Genomic DNA, 14,782 nt, shown 5'->3' on the forward strand with positions numbered 1-14,782 from the left:
CTTTTTTTACAAGGAGCTATTTCGCCCATCAAGTCCTACTCTAAATAATTATGATATTAATCCACTAAAATGGTGCACATCCACTATCAATTAGTGGATGGTGTTTTTTTCCCTACGATCAGTCATTTACAAAGTACAGGTTGAAGTATAAAAAAAATACTTTAGATTCAGAATGACCAGCAAATGAGTTTAAAACATCCTTGTCATTCATTGGTGCTACAAATTAGACTTAACATTACACATTAATGGTAGTTGCAACACATAGTCAGTTATGTCGAAATATAGTAGTATTTATATGTTATATTAAAGTTACATGCATATTAGTGAAATATATGGAACAGGTTGAAGGAATCATATCATGAGTGGTATCATAATAAACCTCTTTACATTTCCTACTGTTTGGTTCACTCTGCGAAGGAATCGCAGAGTGCATACACAAGTTATAAATGATAGGGAATTATGAACTACTTAAGACTAAGGAATCTTGGTGGGAAGAGCTGAGCATACCCCCTGGAGAGATGACCCCCTCCTTTGGAGTCCTTAGGATGAACTAGCCAATGATTGACAACCCCTTGGACCTTCCTGAGACCTGGACCAATAGATGCAAGCTATACCATCTTCATTGTATTACTGTATTTTTGTGTGTATATAAGCAGCAGCTTCAGGTGGATTCGGGGAGTGCATTGGTAGGCCTGAAAACTGTACAGAGAACAGAGAGTATTTCCCTATAGCTAATAACACATACCTTGACTCTTTCAGAACCAACATTGATTGCTGCAGGCATATTGAAAACCAGGACAAATGTTATACAGACAAAATAGGACCGTCAAGATGCTCACCGGTAGCTCTTTTTTTACAAGGAGCTATTTCGCCCATCAAGTCCTACTCTAAATAATTATGATATTAATCCACTAAAATGGTGCACATCCACTATCAATTAGTGGATGGTGTTTTTTTCCCTACGATCAGTCATTTACAAAGTACAGGTTGAAGTATAAAAAAAATACTTTAGATTCAGAATGACCAGCAAATGAGTTTAAAACATCCTTGTCATTCATTGGTGCTACAAATTAGACTTAAGTGACAAACATAATGGCAGGAGGAGGCTACAAAAATAAAAAATCAAATAAGTGTTTTAAGGTCTTTGCAAACTCAGTATAAAGAGATACCAATACTATCCTTTTCATTTAGTTTAAAAATACTTTAATTCCTGTATCACAGATCAAGTGTTTCCAATTAAACTATACATAAATTGTAACACCCAATAAATTAGCTATTTCATTACTTGAATGGATTGTAATAGTCAGTAAGTAGGCTGTACTACTAGACTTATAAGTGAATGAGTTTTCGAGCATTTGGATAATGCAACTAATGTTATAGCTACCAAGCCCTCTAATGTGTCTAAGCATCTCTTTCTCCACCATATTAGCAATATTAGTTCCTTCACAATCCAGAGTATTAAAAGAGTGATCCTCAGACGTAAATTAATTGATCATGAGACATGGTGGATGTTTAATTTACATACATGTATGCCAAATACTTAGAATTTTTATTGGGATTTAGAGTTATAGAGCCTTATTTACAGTTGGATGCAAGCCCATTTGCATGATATAAACGTGTTTTGTGTATAAATTGATGCACTGTGCATGCGTTCAACTTGCACACATTGCACATATCTTGAACTTGAAGCCCTTTATGCTTTGAGAGGTAAATCTGGGCTATTCATTTGTAAGTTCAGTACAGCAAAGGCAGCGCATGTAAGTTTAAGGCACCCAGATGTGTCCTTTTTAAGATTTGGATGCATCTTGAAATATATTATTTTGCATAACTATAATTCCATGTGCCTGCAAGTGCAATTTATTATAGATGATGATGATTTGTGTATGTCGCCGGAGGTGAAAGGTGCAAATAATGGTTTGATAATTTAAAGAGTTTTAAGAAATGATACATGATGTGTCTGTAATGTGGCATGTATGATATTTGTTTGCTTTGTCTATACAACTGTCCATTATATAAGTGTGATGTGTTTAGAGTGTTGGGGTATCGGGGTTCACCGATACTTCTATCAAGCACCTTCAATGTCAGTCAGATCTTTCTTTGTTTTCAGTCGACTGGTGAACAGAAAATACTCAACACCTGTATGATATAATGCTGAGCAGCTTTTATTCTGTTCCAATTTGAGACCACTTCAGCGCTTATTTTTATACATGCAAGTCTAGGGGTATAGATTCTGAACAACCAATTATAAGACAGTAAAATAATGAGAGAAAATCAATTAACAATATATATATTTCAGTTTTACATCAAAGATCAAACAACTCTTTCTTCTTTGTGTGTTATCTCTTTCCAGGCTTTTTGCCAATATCCTTGTGCTGCCCCCATCTTTGAGTCCTTGGGTTTTATCTTATCAAGAACGTTGCTACATGTTCTTGGAATGTTTTCGTTGATGGGGACATGGCGCTGCGTGGCCAACCTTGAATAATTTGTCTTTTTAAACAGAAAATAATATCTGCTTAATTTCTCTTAAAGTCATAGCATAACATATTAGCATCTAAAGCTTAGCACATGATAGATATTAAATCAATAATCATACAATTCCACTCTAACATTCCCCTCTTTGATTAAATATCAACTATTAACCTCTACCTATCAGTCATGGCGATACTCAGCAGAAGACAGTTAGTACCTACATTTAAACATATGGTATCATAAGGACCCCATATGATTAGAACAAGAATTCATTAAGCACATATCTCTGGTACTTTATCACCATAACTTTTATTTCCCTACTTAATGTTTTATCTCGGTGCATAGAGGGGAATACTTTGCTGATATCTATTCAAAAGCTTTCTTGTATTACATGTTAAGTAGCAGTTCCATATAATCATTATAGTTAGTACAAGAAGAATTAGTATCAATGGATGAATCAAGATATTCATTGCTTTCTATATGGAATAAGATTCATTAACAAATATGTCCCACTAATGAATAGGACATCAATTATCATTCTGGTTTCTCGATGGTCACTGTCAATCTCTTGTTGCAGACTGTGCAGGTTTTTGGTTTGATTGTTGACCATTGCTGATAATGTTCACTGTTTGTCTCAGACATTAAACTTGTAGAAATTTCTGTGATCATTACTGGTTCTGGAAGCTCATTATTTTTCCTGCAGGAACAACAATCAAGTGTCAGTAATTTCTTAATCAGCCATATAACAATTTTCTCTACCACATATACAATGAGCTGGATTGCCAAACTCTTTGCTACTAATGGCAATATTCCCAATATTCAAAATGAATCATTGCTGACAACTTTGCCAATGAGGTTATGTATTCACAAAGGCATTTTCAAAGTTTATTCTCCTATGAGTGCAAATTGTTGAGCACTCCTTCCCCTTGTTTCTCACAGTGACATAGGCAATTTGTCACTTATCTGTCTGTTTCATACTGGGTCAGGGAGGCCTTGACCCCTACTTCAGGCACAAATATTCTGGTAAGACATATCCATACCATAAGACAGTCATTTCTATTTATCAGAACAAGACTCCCCTGATTTGAAGACTTTGCAGTGTGATGCGTGAATCCAGGTGTCTTTTTCCTGTACTTTCACTGCCATGGGAGTCATCAACAGGACTTGATAAGGACCCTTATATCTGGGTTCAAGATGTCTCCTGATGTGCTTTCTTATGACCACCCAGTCCCCAGATAGCAGTTTATGGGTACCTGTATCAAAATTAGGGTCTGGAATGGAGGAGAACATTTGACCATGTATTTCAGTTAGTTGTTTCTGTAATAAAGCAACATAATTCAACAAATCACCACGTACATGCTGTAGTTGCTATGGAAAATAACAGCCTGTTCTGTGTGCTGTGCCAAACAGTATCTCATTTGGTGCTAAATCTGTGTCTCTTCATAAGTGTAGTTCTAATGTTAAACAGAACTATTGGTAAATATTCTAACCAAGTCTTTTTGGTTTCTTGCATCATTTTCTGTAGTTTCAATTTAATGTCACCATTAAGCCTTTTTACCCTCCCACCTGCTGGTGGCCTATAAGGAGTGTGAAAAGCTTGTGATACTCCCAAGTTCTTCATTACATGCTTCATTATCTCTTCTGTAAAGGTTGTACCTCTATCTGATTCAATAACTTCAGGTATGCCATATCTATAGATGACTTCTGAGATTAATTTCTTTGCTGTGTTTTTAGCAGTAGCTTTTCCTTCTAACACATACTCGTAGGTACCACATTTAGGAAGTTGTATATAGTCGATCTGAAGTCTCTGAAAGGGATAGAAAGCCTTTGGAATGCTTCCTCCTGGGGTCTTTACTCTTTGCCCTGGATTGTGTATTCCACATATCCAGCAAGCTGCCACATAGTTTGTGTCCGCACAGTTAAATCCAGGGGCAATCCAATTTTTCCATATCCTATTAGTCATTGCCTCTTTGGAATGATGTACTTGTCCATGTGCAATCTGAGTCATTACTGGGTTAAAGGCTCTTGGTAGGCACCATTTATTTTCTTTTGACCATATTCCTTGCTCATCAAGCTGTGCACCTTCTTTTTCCCACTTATTCTTTTCATCCTTTGTTGCTTGTTTCTGAAAGTCTTTAATGCTTTGTAGGTCTGAGAATTGAAGTTTGTCTGTGTCCTCTTCTGTTGAGTCTACAAGAAATGTAGTATTCTTTGGTTGGAGGGCTGCCTTTTTTGCTGCTTGATCTGCAAAGTTATTTCCTCTTGCTTCTGGAGTTTGTTCTCTAGTGTGAGCTTGAACCTTTATAATTCCCACTTGTTTAGGGAGTTCCAATGCTCTAAACAGTTCATTAATCAAGTTTGCATGTTTGATGGGTTTTCCATTTGATCCTTGGAAATCTCTGCTTTTACAAATGGGACCGAAGTCATGCGCCACTCCCCAGGCATAACGTGAATCTGTATATACATTGGCTTTTTGTCCTTCTGCATATACACAAGCTTTAGTTAGAGCTATCAATTCTGCTTCTTGTGCTGATGCTCCATTAGACAGTGTTCCTAAATCAAGAACCCTTCCTCAGTTGTGATGGCATAACCTGTATATGGAACTCCATCCACATAGTATCTAGATCCATCTACATAAAGAGTTAGGGTTGCATCTGAAAGTGGTGTGTCAGTGACATTATGTAAAGCTGAAGTCTCTAATTTCATAAGTTCCAAACAATCATGTGAAAATTTTTGTGTGTGTATTTCTTCAGTTTCTTCTTCAGACACTACACTCAGGTCCTCATGTCCCCTGTCTGATGATTCATCTTCTTTGCGACTCCCCTCACTCCCCTCTTCTGAATCATCAATGGGGAGCAGGGTTGCTGGATTGAGGATTGTGCATCTGGTAATTGTTACATGTGAGGCGCTGAGCAAGGCTACCTCATATTTAGTTAGTCTAGCTGCAGACAAATGTCTTGTTTTTGCTTGATTAAGAATTTCTGTGACTGCATGTGGAACTTGAATAATAAGTGCATGGTCCAATACCATATCTGCTACCTTTTCTTTCATTATTGCTGCTGCTACTGCTTGTATACATGATGGAGAACCTCTTATAACTGGATCGAGTTGTGCAGAATAATAGGCCAGTGGCCTTTGCTTCGTTCCATGTTTCTGTGTGAGGACTCCTAGAGCATGTCCTGACTGCTCATGGCAGAACAATGTGAAAGGTTTCAGGTAGTCTGGTAGTCCAAGTGCTGGTGCAGTAGAGATGGCATGTTTCAGGGCTTGCACTGCATTCTCTATTTCAGTTATATTGAGTGGCTCTGTTCCCTGTTGTTTCCTCAAGCATTCATATAATGGTTGCATAAGAATTGAAGCTGAAGGAATCCACTCTCTGCAATATCCAAGGAGTCCCAAGAAGGCTCTGATTTCTTTGACTGTTTTTGGTGTCTTCATGTCTCGTATAACTTTAACTCTTTCAGTTGTAAGATGTCTGGTTCCTGCAGAGATACAATGTCCTAAGAATATTACTTTTTCCTGTACTAGTTGCAACTTGCTTTGTGATATTCTGCAGTCTTGTTCGGCCAGAAAACAAAGTAATGACAGTGTTTCTGCTTTGCATTCTTCTTCAGCTTCCGCAGCCACCATGAGATCATCTACATATTGAATGAGTTGAGTAGTTGGATTGATAGGCCTCCATCCTTGGAGAATTAGTGCCATTGCTTCTGAAAATTCTGATAGGCTGGTGGCTCCTCCTTGAGAGAGTCTTGTCCAACAATATTGGTTTCCATCATGGGTGAAGGCTAGAAGAAGTTGACTATCTTCTGTGATTGGGACTGAAAAGAAAGCATTTGCCAAGTCAATTACTGAAAACCATTTTGCATTTGGCGGTATCTGATTAAGCAAAGTGTGGGGGTTGGGTACAATGGGAGTGTTTGATCAGAAGTCTTTTGTTGACCTCCTTAGGTCATAAACCATCCAGTATTGCACCCCCTTGTCCGACATCTTGTTTCTTTACTGGGAATAGGGGTGTAGAATAAGGAGAGCGACATTTTCTTAACACCCCTATTTGTAGATATTCTTGTATTTGTTCTGAGATTGCTTTGGTTTGAGCTGCTGCAAGAGGGTACTGTTTAATTGAGACAGGATGTGTTCCTGGCTTTAGTGTCAGTTTTACAGGACTTACTTTAGGTGTACCCACATCCTGTTTTCCTTTGGACGATAACTTGTCTGGTACTATATTCAGCCAATCTGGTAGATTAACAGTCTTATCCTTGTGACATGTGCTAATCTGCTCCAGCATGTAGATTGCTGCTGTAAGCTCTTCTTGGACTGGAGATGGGAGTTGACTTGTGAGTTTTACTCCAGTTGGGGTGTATTTGATACTGGCTTGTATCTTTGAAAGTACATCTGCTCCCAACAGATTATAGGGACAAGATGAGGAACTGAGAAATTGTATTGGTACTTTAATTTTCTCTTCACCTACTAAAAGTGTGACTGGTTTACTTTCTGTTAATTTTACTTATTTTCCTGCTAGGCCTGTAGCAAGTAAATTAATTTCTGTTAATAGTTGTTGAGGTACCTCCTGTTTTCTTAATACAGTGCGGCTTGCTCCAGTATCAATTAGACACTCACATTCTTGACCATTATGTAATATGATATTCACTAGGCCTTTAGTCAAGTTGTCTTTCAGAGTTTGGTTACAATCTCTTTTCATGTGCCCTCTCTGTTTGCAAAAGAAACAAACGCCTTTCTTTTTCATTTCTTCCAGAGTCATGTTTTCTTTTTCCTTTATTTGTTGCTTTGGTGCACCTCTTGTGTCTGTACGAACCTTCCAGTCTTGATTCTCTTGGACCACATGAATGGTAATTTTCTGAGTTTGAGATTTGTCTTTGGCTTTCCTTTGCTTCTCCTTTTCCCGGTCTTCTATATCTTCCAGAACTTGGAGCATGGATTGCATTTCCATTGTTGCTGCTTCTGGTCTTATAAGGAACAATTGTTGATGATATGTTTCAGAAAGGTCATTAAGGAATCTGGTCTTAAACAGTCTGCGATGTTGGGCTTTATCTCGAGTAAAACCTTCAACTTTGTGTGCTTGAGTAGCTCTGTCACAATCTGGCAAAGCCAGTGCTGGTGCTGAAGTTGCTTTAGCTTAAAATTGGTTAAACATTTGGTTTTGCTCAGCAGAGAGTGTAAATATCTTACTATCACCCAGAAATGCTAATGCAAAAACACAGATAATAGCCCATAAAGTCTTAAATCTTTTTCATTTCCTTACAAATATTGAATTCCCATCAATGCATTACCATACCCACGATACAAAGAAGGACTTGCAGTATATTACTATTATAGCACAGTAAATAAGGGCAGTGAATGCGTTTACAACACTGATTGACTCAAAATTGTTATGAGGATAAAAATAAAAACCTTTTGCTTTCTGCACATACAGAAAAACCATCTGGTTCATGCATTTGCTATGCGAATAGCACATAAACTCTAATATCTCTTTCCAAAACAAGGTAATCATTACTCAGCAGAGTCTACGTTCTATAAATCCTTCATTAGTTTATACTTATGTTTGTTGTGGCTGTTGACCAAAACATATTGCAACTTCTATTCATTGCAAGTTGGATCAATGCAATCTGGATTGAAAGGGTGCTTTGTAGCTGGAGAGCTTCTGTGAAGAAAAAACTTTTGCATAGAGATTAACATTTATTCACTAGGAATTACAGTAACTTATTAATTCACATTGTACAGCTGCTAATATGACACTTGTTTAAAAGTTTCTCTTTGTAGCTTAACTGTGACGCTATGCGTTCAATGCAATGAAAAACTGATTTCCTCAAAGGGGCAGTCCCTAATCTCACAAACAGGGAATGTCAAAGTGACGAGACCTGGGCGAGTGTTCAAAGCCACTCCTTTCTCATCATCTCTTTGTAAACCAAATATTCACACAAATTTCCAGATTCTGTGATTTCCATGTTTAAAGTACAAATATATATTCACAATTCTCGCTCACAGACGACATTTTATCTCGTAACATTTCTTTATGGGCATAACAAGCCCTCCTGATTTTTGAGAACATTCATCAGCGCCATTTTCACACAGATAAAAACAGCTTGTAATATATATCTTCATGTAAAGGCTCACTCCCACAATTCTCAACTTTATTAAAGAGAAAGATATTTTCCTCAAATTTCAGAAACAAAATTATTTTGTTCAAATACAGAAACGGCTTGTTGGACCCCAGCCAACTTGTCCGTCCACTGAATCGTGTAATGACGGACCAAAACATTTCAACACTTGTTATGCATCTCTTTAAAAGCTTAGAATTAAGCAGGCAGGCATTATATTATTTACAAAATGTACAACTTCTTTAACCTTGAAACATGTCTCTTGTAAAAAAAATAAACAGACAAGACAGACAAACACAGATCTCCCTCACACGAAGTAAGACGGAGACAAAACTCACATACAGAGAAAGAAAAATCAGCTGATACCTTCCAGCCTACTGCTGTGGAACTACAAGTCCCAGCATTAGACTAAATACAAGTTAGCCTCAACATGTTATTATCACTCAGCACTCCGGACATATTTTATCAGCATTACATACATTGTCAGATAACAAAAAACAGAGTGCTTCTTATCTCAACACACTGAAATCTTTTACACAGAATAAGGGAGGGGCACATCTCACTCATTCAGCTGCGCAGGATCAAACATACATTTAGCATATCCACACATTGACCTGATCTTCATAGCCAAGCCTTTTTATCCATTCTTTATTATTCAAATAAAACCCATACCATTTCTCTAAGTCTAATGTCCCTTCTGGGGGAAATCCTGCTCTCTTGAGTACTTTATGAATTCTTTTAAGAGCTTTACTACCTTCTCTCTTTTTCATTATATCCATAGGCTTGCCTATAGTAGGCATCTTACTGTTCTGTGCCCCCATTTACTGGGTTACTGGTCACAGTACTGTCAGTATCTGGGATACAATGTCTTATAAGTGGAATAAGGTAATACAATTTTCCCCTTTGTACAGACTATAAGTATCTTTAATCCTTTACCTCCTAGTCTGCCATAGGAACACCAGATGTGAGTTTTATCGGCTGTAGATTAAAAGGCTGACACTTATGGCTGATCCGATTCTTCCCCTCAAGTCAGTGTATGGACATATAGGTTTATAATCTGGTAACATATGATTTTGTGGCCAATATGTAGTATTTCTTCATTCAAATGCACCCTAACGTAAAATATAGTTCTTTTTCATTACTTACAAAACCGTAATATGCATTTGTAGTTGTAACACACTCTAGTCTAGGTCCCTTGCAACCTGAATATTTTCTCAGAACAATGTAGCAGGTACAATTCTTACATACACCTCTCTTATTATCTTCTAACTAAAATTGTCTACATCCATCATAATCTACAGTATCCATACATTTATCATTTCATTATTCTTTCCTCTGACTGTACATTGGGTTCATAGAATACCCTCTAATCACCTCAACTGACTTTCCTTAGACATACAAAGAAATACTGAACTGAGTAAGAAGGTAGAAATCTACACTTTTCTTACTCACCGGATTTAGTTCAGCAGTTCTCTGGACATCAGTGGAGTTTAGCGTCAGGTGTGGAGATATTGGAGCATCCCAGACGTAGCCCCCAGAAATGTTGGGGTATCGGGGTTCACCGATACTTCTATCAAGCACCTTCAATGTCAGTCAGATCTTTCTTTGTTTTCAGTCGACTGGTGAACAGAAAATACTCAACACCTGTATGATATAATGCTGAGCAGCTTTTATTCTGTTCCAATTTGAGACCACTTCAGCGCTTATTTTTATACATGCAAGTCTAGGGGTATAGATTCTGAACAACCAATTATAAGACAGTAAAATAATGAGAGAAAATCAATTAACAATATATATATTTCAGTTTTACATCAAAGATCAAACAACTCTTTCTTCTTTGTGTGTTATCTCTTTCCAGGCTTTTTGCCAATATCCTTGTGCTGCCCCCATCTTTGAGTCCTTGGGTTTTATCTTATCAAGAACGTTGCTACATGTTCTTGGAATGTTTTCGTTGATGGGGACATGGCGCTGTGTGGCCAACCTTGAATAATTTGTCTTTTTAAACAGAAAATAATATCTGCTTAATTTCTCTTAAAGTCATAGCATAACATATTAGCATCTAAAGCTTAGCACATGATAGATATTAAATCAATAATCATACAATTCCACTCTAACAAGAGTGTAAAGCTGTTTTTCTTTTTATTCTACTGCATAAAGTTAATGCTAATGGAGATGTTCAAAACACATGCATCTTATATGCTGTTTGGATGTCATACATATATGTCATTTGTGTTTACATAAATTAGCTTAAAAAAATATTTCACACTGTGAATAATTACATAATAAGAATGAAGCATGCCTTCAACATATGTTCCTAGTGTTTAAGTGAACTGTCAAGTGAATGTCAAGTATCTTTTTTAGAATTGATTTGCATAGTCCACATACATAACATTATTCCTCTCTTCTTTGGGTTCATGTGTCATACACATGCATTTGCTGCAAGTAATAGCAGAGGAGAAGAGGGAGGAACAACAGCTGCAAAGGGACCAGGTGCAGTCGAAGGGAGCGATATGCTGGTACAGTCTACAACTTCAGGTCATCCTGGAAACTCTTCAAATAGTGCAGTTTGAATTTGAACCCTGAATAAACATCTATGCAGCAATTTCACAACAGACTAAATTCCATAATTAATTTTAGACCTCAGTGTCTGTGGCAGCAGGGATGTCACAGCCTGCTTTTAGTCAGTTGCATATCCATTACTTACCTGCTAGTTCTGTATGTAGTGATGTTGCTACAGAACCAGGGAGGGGGGGGGGGGGGGGGGCGGTTTTCAGCATGCAAGGGAATGGAAATGGACAAATAGCAAATCAACTGAGAAAAGTTGAGGAGAAAGAGAGAGAAAGATATAAAAGAATAGGTGTAAACAAAGTGACAAATGGTCATAGAGTAGGAGGGAGGTGATAGCAAGTAGGATGCTGTTAATATAGCAATATAAACATACAATATTAGTTACTGCAGGAAATATTATGATTACAGAAAATTCAGGTAGTAAGAGTATTCTATCTGTTTGAACTAAGATGATCAGGAAAAATTTACAAGTGCAAGTAAGTGGCACAGGGATGAGGGGTATTTGTAATATAAAACATCCTATACAAACAATTAATAAATAAGTAATAAAATAAATAGAAAGTACTTATAATGTAACATAATAGTATATAAAGAGAAAAGCATGCTAATTACAACAATGAATGAATATGATCACAAAGTGGTGCTGAACTGCTTTTTAAACAAAATGGACCACAACAAGACATAGTTTGCTCATCTCCTTTTTAGTTCTAATCTATCCTACCCTTATATTAATTTATTTTTTATTATACTTAATTTCTATACATATATTATTCTAATTTTACTAAATCACATATATTGACACATTTATTAAAAACTGTGGTCAGCTTATATCTTATTTCTTTATATTTTACTATTCCAATTATCATCTATAATCAGTTGCATTATATATATGTATATATATATATATGTATATTGTCGAAGTCAGCAAATTGGATAAAGTCATTTCAATTAAAGTCGAGCAAACTTGGTTGTCTTTGTCTGAAAAGATGCGTACGGTACGCTACGACGTACAAGGGCACGCTACGGCGTGAAAGGGCGTACGCATCCACTACACGTGGCAGCAACAGTAATTGGTCTTTTAGCATACATTCGCACAAACACGCATACTTATAAAATAGTACACATTAATGGTAGTTGCAACACATAGTCAGTTATGTCGAAATAGAGTAGTATTTATATGTTATATTAAAGTTACATGCATATTAGTGAAATATATGGAACAGGTTGAAGGAATCATATCATGAGTGGTATCATAATAAACCTCTTTACATTTCCTACTGTTTGGTTCACTCTGCGAAGGAATCGCAGAGTGCATACACAAGTTATGAATGATAGGGAATTATGAACTACTTAAGACTAAGGAATCTTGGCGGGAAGAGCTGAGCATACCCCCTGGAGAGATGACCCCCTCCTTTGGAGTCCTTAGGATGAACTAGCCAATGATTGACAACCCCTTGGACCTTCCTGAGACCTGGACCAATAGATGCAAGCTATACCATCTTCATTGTATTACTGTATTTCTGTGTGTATATAAGCAGCAGCTTCACATCTAGTGTTCAGACATCTTGTCCCCAGACTTCAGGATTGAATGACTGCACACTGGATCCAGAGCGCCTGCGATAAGTAACGGCTGTATTTATTATCACTTCACTTGGGCATATTATTCTACTATTTGCGAATAAATCCTTGTGCGTTGGAAACACAAATCGAGGTTCGACAATCGTTATTGGTTAGCGACAATATGCACATATATATATAAAAGAAAACAGGGATACTCTGCACTCTCCAAACACATAATTAATGCTATTTCAAGTACTGTTCTATATTAAAAACAGGGAATGTTAGTTTCACATATTGCAATATATGTTTAAGCTGACCAACTCACGCCAAAGTCTTCCCATTCTGGTATATATATATTACCGTATTTGCCGGCGTATAAGACGACTGGGCGTATAAGACGACCCCCAACATTTCCACTCAAAATATAGAGTATGATATATACTCGCCGTATAAGATACCCCCTCTTCCGCACACCTTCCACACACCAAATAAAACGTAAAAGAACATCAGATTTGATTTCACCATGTTAATTTATATTCGAATGCTTATGACATGCAGGAAAACTGTCACAAGGCTGTATGTTATCAAACATGTACAGTAAACATAAAACAAATGGAACAATAAACCTATGGGAGCTACCATGCTGTTTGTTTTCTAAGCTGTTAACCAAACTGGAACTGTCAATGATAGAAGGAAGATAACAAATAGAGGGAGAGAGCAAGTGCCGGGCAGGTCCCTAGCAAGTTTGCTGGTGTGACAGTTTCCCTTTAAAAGCCTTCAAACTCCTGTTCGTCATCTGATATTAAAAGTTCATCAATGACATCTTGTGATACAGTTGCAAGGCAGTCATCGTATGGAACAACCAGTAATTCCGTGTCAGATGATGTGGCCTTAGCTTCAGCTTCCTCTTCATCTTGCCACAAGTACTCATCCTCCATACCATCTAATGAATTTGATATGCCACACTTCTTGAAAGACTTGATTACTGTTTGTGCATCAATATCATTCCAGGCTTTTATGACAAATTGGCACAAAACATCCAACTGTGGAGCACGCATGTTTCCTCCTTTTGTGTATGACTTTTCGCCGCTAACCATCCATTCATTCCACTGTTCTCGAATGCGATCTTTAAACGGCTTGTTTAGGCACACGTCCAGGGGCTGTACCAATGATGTCAATCCTGCAGGAATAACTGCTACATCTGTTTTTATTCTCGCAAGCCTTTCCTTGGTGGTGGGAGTTAAATGAGCCCTGAACATATCCCACACAAGTAGACTACGTTTTTGAAGTAGACCACCTGGTCGTCTGCTCCATACATTATCCAGCCAAAGTTTCACACCCTCCTCATCCAACCAGCCTTTTTCATGGACGTGCACAAAACAACCAGCAGGGTACTTGAGTTTTGGCATTGTTTTCCTTTTAAAAATAATCATAGGTTTCAGTTTGTTGCCATCAGCTGTGCATGCTAGTATCACTGTAAAACTTGACTTCTCATGTCCTGTTGTTTTTATCAAAATAGTTTTTTCACCTTTTTAAAGGACAGTTTTATTTCCAATCATATCAAAGTTCATTGGAGTTTCATCCATATTTCCAATATTACTTAACGCATAGCTATGTTTAGTGCGCTGTTGTATTACGTATTGATGGAAACCATCCACTTTGTTATCCAGATCTGCAGGTAATTTTTGGGCAATTTTTGTCTTTTGCCTTAGTACCAGATCATGCCTTGCCATGAATCTACTACACCAGGATATAGTGGCCTTAAAATTGTTGCTGTGATCTGGGTTAGATTTGGCCCACTGAAGTGCAAACAAGCGTATTGTATTTCGTGTCACCACATAACCGTTTTGGCGATGCTGAGCCACCATGTCTGCTACATGTTTTTCGAGTTCTGGTCAGTGTGGGGTGCCTCTTCTTAATGCACACTTACCCCTTCGCATACTCTTTAATGCTTTTTCATTTGATTTCCAGTCCCGAACCATCTTTTCTGTTACTCCATATTGTCTTGCAGCAGCACAATTATTATATTCCATGGCAAAGTTTACAACTTTAAGTTTAAAACTTGCATC

At 37.4% G+C, this 14,782-nt stretch overlaps 1 long non-coding RNA gene across 2 annotated transcripts; it reads right to left on the reverse strand.

Moving 5' to 3' along the window:
* Positions 1-2,141: 2,141 nt before the first annotated feature.
* LOC142144718 (uncharacterized) lies at positions 2,142-10,695 on the reverse strand. 2 transcript variants are annotated; one of them, XR_012689779.1, is made up of 2 exons: positions 10,038-10,695; positions 2,142-3,740 (listed from the first exon to the last, which is right to left on the reverse strand). It is a non-coding gene; the product is annotated as an uncharacterized LOC142144718 (long non-coding RNA). The 2 variants fall into 2 exon arrangements; XR_012689780.1 differs by lacking the exon at positions 10,038-10,695 and adding an exon at positions 8,024-8,503.
* Positions 10,696-14,782: the final 4,087 nt, after the last annotated feature.

Source organism: Mixophyes fleayi, chromosome 3 (assembly GCF_038048845.1).
Source record: "Mixophyes fleayi isolate aMixFle1 chromosome 3, aMixFle1.hap1, whole genome shotgun sequence".
NCBI classification, from domain to species: domain Eukaryota; kingdom Metazoa; phylum Chordata; class Amphibia; order Anura; family Limnodynastidae; genus Mixophyes; species Mixophyes fleayi.